The sequence below is a fragment of the Prionailurus bengalensis genome, chromosome D1 (assembly GCF_016509475.1).
Source record: "Prionailurus bengalensis isolate Pbe53 chromosome D1, Fcat_Pben_1.1_paternal_pri, whole genome shotgun sequence".
Taxonomy (NCBI): domain Eukaryota; kingdom Metazoa; phylum Chordata; class Mammalia; order Carnivora; family Felidae; genus Prionailurus; species Prionailurus bengalensis.
The window spans coordinates 5,578,935-5,585,416 of NC_057346.1; the positions used below are offsets into that span (position 1 = coordinate 5,578,935).

The 6,482-nt window shown below is 37.0% G+C and overlaps 1 protein-coding gene across 1 annotated transcript in view; it reads right to left on the bottom strand.

Moving 5' to 3' along the window:
- GUCY1A2 (guanylate cyclase 1 soluble subunit alpha 2) overlaps positions 1-6,482 on the bottom strand; it is a 338,257-nt gene that overhangs the window by 143,644 nt on the left and 188,131 nt on the right. The window lies entirely within an intron of this gene.

The following is a 6,482-nucleotide window of genomic DNA, read 5'->3' on the forward strand; positions in this document are numbered from 1 at the left end:
TTAAAAAATTAAATAGGATCTGGTGTCTTGTAACATAATAGCCAAACTATCCAGGACATAATAGGACGCCAAGCATCATAATAAGAACCAGGAAAATCACATCTTGAATGAAAAAAGGCCATGAGTTGATGCCAACACTGAAAGGAATCAGACATGGGAATTATCTGTCAAGAATTTTAAAGAACCCATCATAAAATGTTTCAACAAGAAATTATAAATTCTTTTGAAAGGAATAAAAAATTAGAAAATCTTAGTAAGGCAACAGAAGATATAAAAATAACCAATGTTGATTATAGAGCTTAAAAATTCACCAAAAAATAGAAAATTTGCTGGGTGGGCTCAAAAAGATGACACGGGAGGGAATCAGTGAATTTGAGAATAGTTCAAGAGAATTTACTCAACATGAACAGAGAGAAAATAGACTAAAAAATAAAATAAAATGAACAGAGCTATAAGGACCTGCAGAACAACAACAACGACAATAATGACGACGACAATATCCGACCTTTTTATCATGGCAGTTCCAGGAGGAAAGGAGAAAGAACAGGAATGAAAACGCATCTGGAAAAATAATGGCTGAAAATGTCTCAAATTTGACTAATAATATAAATCCACAGGTTCGACAAACTATGTGAGCCTCAAATAGGATAAACACAAAGAAACCCACTGTAAGACACACCTTAATTAAACTTCTAAAAACTAAGTTCAGAGAAAAGATCTTGAAAGTATCCCTAACGAAAGGATGCATTATTTACAGGCAACGCTAATTTGCATGGAAGTTTGTTTCTCATCTGAAACTATGGAGGCCAGGGGAAAGTAGCACAGTTGTTTAAATATCAAAAGAAAAGACTTGTCCACTGAATTCTCTATCTGGGGAAACTATTCTTGAAGAATGAAGGGAAAGTAAAGACATCTGCAGCTAAAGAGACACTAAAAGTCTGTGTCCTAACAGACCTACCCTTAAAGTCTAGGCAAAGAAAAATTTTCAAACAGAAAGATAGTAAGAGAAGGAATCTTAGAGTATCAGGAAGGGGTAAAAAAAAAAAAAAAAAACCGAAAAACTAGGAATATGGGTTCTTACCACAGAGTATCTTTCTCCTGAGTTGTCTAAATTAGATATAATGATTGAAACAAAAATTATAACACCATCTGCTCTCATCCCAAGTGTGCTTATAAGGGAGAAGCAGAGGGAGATTATGTGTGAACACACGTGCGGGCACGCACATAACGATGTGGAGGAAGAGACACAGTGGAGTAATGTAACTATAAGCCAAGAAACACCAAGGTGTGCCAATAGCCACCAGAAGCCAGAAGAGTCAAAGAACAGATTCTCCTCCAGACCCTCTGCAGAGTCCATGGCCCTATCCATACTTCTGGTGCAGTTCTGGGGTGATGGTGGGGTTCAGAGCTGACAGTCAAGAAAGAATTCTTGAAAATATCTTTGGTGCAAAAAGGTGATTTTATTAACGCATGGGGACAGGACCTGTGGGCAGAAAGAGCTGCACTGGGGTTGAGAAGGGTGACTGATTATATACCTTCAGGTTGAAAGGGGATTAGGGACAGTTTAAGTCTCTAAGGAATTTTGGAAGCAAGGTTTCCAGGACCTTGATGGGCTAGCTGCTATTAGGAAAACTCCATTTATTACCGTTTAGTAAAACCTCAGTCATGAGACCCTTCAGATGTATATCAGCAGCCATATGTTGAAGTACAATTGCCAACATATACTTGGGGGTTAAGGATAAAGGAGGTTTTCAAAGGAATTTTTAAGTAAGGAGACTCACAGGATCCGGGGAGGCGGGGGTGGGGGGTGGGGTGGGATAATGTTAAGCCAAGATTCCCTTTTGCCCCAGCACAGTGTCATCATTGAGGCAGCTAAGCTCCTAGAGGGAGGTCACTCTGCCTGTTTCAAGGACTTGTCAATGGGCTGTAGGCAGTAAGGGAATTTAATTTTTCATTTGTCTTAAGTTCCCACATCACCATGGCAAACACTTAAACCCCCTTACATCTTGATGAGGGTGATATTAGGGCTCCAGGAAATGGAGTCTATAGGTTTCTGCAGATTGGAGTATGGATAAGATTGTCTTTTTCTTGCAGTTTACTAAGTTATCTGTAAACTGAAGGAGACTCCTATCCTGCATGACTGTGATCTCTATCAGTAAACCATTTGTTTTCTTTCCTTTCCTTTGTTCTTGGGCAGCCAGGAGTGTCCGAGAAATAGCACCCAAATCCCACCTGCGGGTGTGGGATGCTATTAGCCTGTACTTTGCCCTCAGCTTGCCTTATGCTCCCTCATCACTTTGATTTTAAATTCTGACCTTCAGGACTCTGTAAGAATAAGTTTCTGTTGTTTTACATCACCAAATTTGTAGTAATTTGTTACAAGAGCCATACAGACTGAAAGAGCAAAGTTAGCAAATAAGACCTTACTGACACATATGGGAAGACCCACCCAACAGCAGCATGTACATAATTTTTTCAAGATCTCATGGAACATACACTAAGTCAGACCATATCCTGGGCTGCAAAAAGAAAAACCAACACAACAAATGTTTTGACTTGGAATTATATACAATATGTTCTAAATGGTATAAAACTAGACATCAATCACCATAAAACATATTCATAACAGCCAAAACTGAAGAGTCCAGATGCATTTCAATGGATGAATGATAAAACCTAAAGAGGAATACCATCTAGTAAAATAAAGATGACTCTACTCACGTAAGCCAAATTTTGGATTAATCTGTAAGGAACTCCACTAAGTGAAAAAAAATTCTCATTTAATAAAACAGAGCGCCTGCTTTCCTGTTTGCTTATTTCTTTTTATCATTCACCTGTTTGTGTTTTGATTCTTAGACTATAATTATCCAAAGAAATAAAGTGTTTTGAAATAAAACCTGTTATCTCCCAGAGGGCTATTGGTTTTTTGTAATTCTAACCTACTCTCTGTATTTGTAACAGCTACAATTTTTAAAAACTGTAAATTTTGTTTTGATCTTCTCTGGCAAGAATCCTTCATTAAATATTCTTATTTAAAGAGGTAATACGAAAATTCTTAAGTGAAATACACTAATATACTTTACAAAAATTAAAAGCATTCTTATTTATCCATCTATTTTATAAGTATTTACTTAGTATACATGACCTATCATTGCTCTGCTATGCACTTTAAATATGTAGGAATTTAAGCAGAACATTTTTGCATTTTTAAAGAACTAAACAATAAATTCAATAGTAAAGTGGATGTATCTGGGGGAATATTAACATCTAAGGCTAATTATGATACTTATTCTGTACACTGAAATGTTGCCTTTGTTGAAATGAGATACAAAAAAATTCATACTGTTTATTGATGAAATCAGCAACCCCCCACCCCCCAAAAAAACACATAACCCCCAGACATTTCATCTTAGAAGAGAAATGCTTAGCATAGAAATGCTTGCTTCCCTCCTGCTTCGTGTATTTGTATTTACTTCATTGTTATTCTTCAAACCTCAAAACTTCATTCTAAAAATGGATTCAGGTTTTGTTTTGGTAGATAAGCTGGTAAACCACATAATGAAGTCATTTAATGTTCCACCATTAGATGCCACTTTTCTTTTTAAGTCACAGCAGGATTCATATAATATTTAAAGGAAATAGTTTTATGCTGCATAGTTGAAAGAAGTGTATCAGCAAACGTTTCATATTCTGTTGTGAAAATTTTCCAAATGTGAAAGGCTTATGTTTTGCTTTTAGATTCTTTATTCATTTTTTTTATTGAAAATTTCACACAATGTGGGGAATATTAAAGTGATACATGGTGTTTAATACTTTGCACCCAGAGATGGCTCTTTTTTTCCCCCAAAGAGTGCAAACGATTGTATTTTTCATTACATTCACACCAGCAGCAAATCACACACATTTAAGGAATCGCACTAAAAAGTCTGCCTTGCTTTACCACCCACAGTTAGCCTGCACCTCTGGGACACCTCTGTCCCCACACTGCCACTCACATGTCCCGTGGGAGATTTTGGTTACATTTCTATATAAAGAGTTCAGAAAGCTATAGTAAATTTTTGGAACCACCACTAAAAGATCCTGCAAGGAAAGGAAATTCTGCACTCTCTTCAAGGAAATATTATAAAAAACAATCCTGCACAAAGCACTAACTCATTGTTATACAAGGATGAAGGAAAAGCTTCCTCATAGTAACAGAGTACAAAATAAGAATTTGGATTATAAAAAATACTGGCCATTTTGACCCAGCCAATTTATCATGAGAATATTCTGACAAGGCTTCAAAACAAAACAAAAACCCTAACTTCCAATTACCCAATTCTATGTTATTATGTGTGTGTTGTGTGTGTGGGCATGTGTGCATTTTTGTTAAAATATTTGTTCTCCCATAACTCGTCATTTCATTTCTGTGAGTCAGGGGTCAGATGGAAGATTAACAGTGGCTATTTATTTTTAGTAATAAAAACAGCATTTTGCACTTTGACTCGATTGCATTAAACATTTAAAAGAAATAACTAGGGTTTGTGCTTAGACTCAGGTTGGCAAAACCTGATGCTACATACTGAGAATCCCAGCCATTGGAAATCCAAGCAGAATTAAGGGCACTGGCTCGCATAAGGAATTTTCTAATGAGATCAGAGGGCATTTGCTCAGTCTAGGGGATATACCATGGATAAACAAATATGGACAGCTGCAGAATCTAGCTTTTATATAGAAGATTCAAACTTTTATACAGAGGATTCTTACCCAGGAGATCTTTCTGTAATGATGAAAACAGCATGACCAAAGAACTAAATTTTAAATTTTACTTGGTTTTCATTAATTTCAACTAAAATGCACAGAACCACATATGGCTCCTCACTAAGATATCAGGCAGCATGGTGCTCGTGTAAAATTTATGGCTCCAATATTCAATCCATCATTTCATCTAGATATCATTTTTCACTTGTTTGTAGGTAAGAAATGAATTAGTATTGGGGTCACGGAGATGTTTTTGCTTTTAACAATATCACATAAAAGGTTTGAGAAAGCATTATGATCTGCCTTTCAGGAGCTTATATTCTATTATATTCTAATTCTAACAGAGGAAATATATATATGTATACATTTATGAGTATGTGTGTGTGTGTATGTATGTATATATATATATATATATATATATATATATATATATATATATCCTAAAAAGGAAAGAAAGGGGAAAGAATGGACAGGTTAAGAAGGGCTGAGGGCCCTGCTGCTGCAGAACAAACATACTGCTGAGGCAATGGTGATCTCTTAAGAGGTAGGAGAGGTTTCCAAGGACACTCTCTTATACACACACCAGAAAATGCAACAACCAAATCAAAACAAAGAAAACAAATAGGCAAACAACAAGTGAAATGCTGAGCTGGATCCCTGACAGGGACAGAGAGAAGCTAGGCTGCCCTGACCAATGTTCTTTCCATACACAATGCGGAGGGATGGATCAAAGGAGTGATAGCTTTGAAACTATAAATGATGTGAGTTTAGAGCCTAGTTGCACCACTTAACTGGCTGATTAACCACAGACAGATCACACAGCCCCTCAGGGCGATAGCAACCTCATCTGTAAGACTGGAATAGTAACGATTCTAATGCAATAGCATTAGGATTAAATTTAAATGAGGTAATATACATAAAAAGCCGAGACTAGTACCCACGTACGCACGCACTCAGTAATTATTATTATATTATTGTTACTCTTGTTATTAAGCATCATGACAATGATAATGATGATTTGGCTGGTGCTACAGACACACTACAAATAAGAAATGATAATGCAATTTTGTTGAAGAAATTATGATGATAATACATTTTATGAAGCTGTCTGTATTGAATAGGCATGCAATAGAAGTAAATAACACAACCCTTTGGGGCGCCTGGGTGGCTCAGTCGGTTGAGCGTCCAACTCTTGTTTTTGGCTCAGGTCATATCATGGTTCATGAGTTTGTGCTCTCAAAGCAAAACCTACTTGGGATTCTCCCCCCTTCCCCCTTCGTGCTTGTGCTTGCTCTCTCTCTCTCTCTCCCAAAAATAAATACATCAACTTTAAAAATGCATGTCTTGGGGCGCCTGGGTGGCGCAGTCGGTTAAGCGTCCGACTTCAGCCAGGTCACGATCTCGCGGTCTGTGAGTTCGAGCCCCGCGTCAGGCTCTGGGCTGATGGCTCAGAGCCTGGAGCCTGTTTCCGATTCTGTGTCTCCCTCTCTCTCTCTGCCCCTCCCCCGTTCATGCTCTGTCTCTCTCTGTCCCAAAAATAAATAAACGTTGAAAAAAAAAATGCATGTCTTTATTCACTGAAGCATTTTTAGTAATAGTAAAAAAAAAGGCAGTAAACAAATACCTGTAATAGATTTCTACTTAAATGAGTTATGTCGTATCAACTAAAAAGAAAGTTTCACAAATCATACAAAATGCTACCATAATTAAAATATCACAATGAAGGTTGACTTTGCATTGGC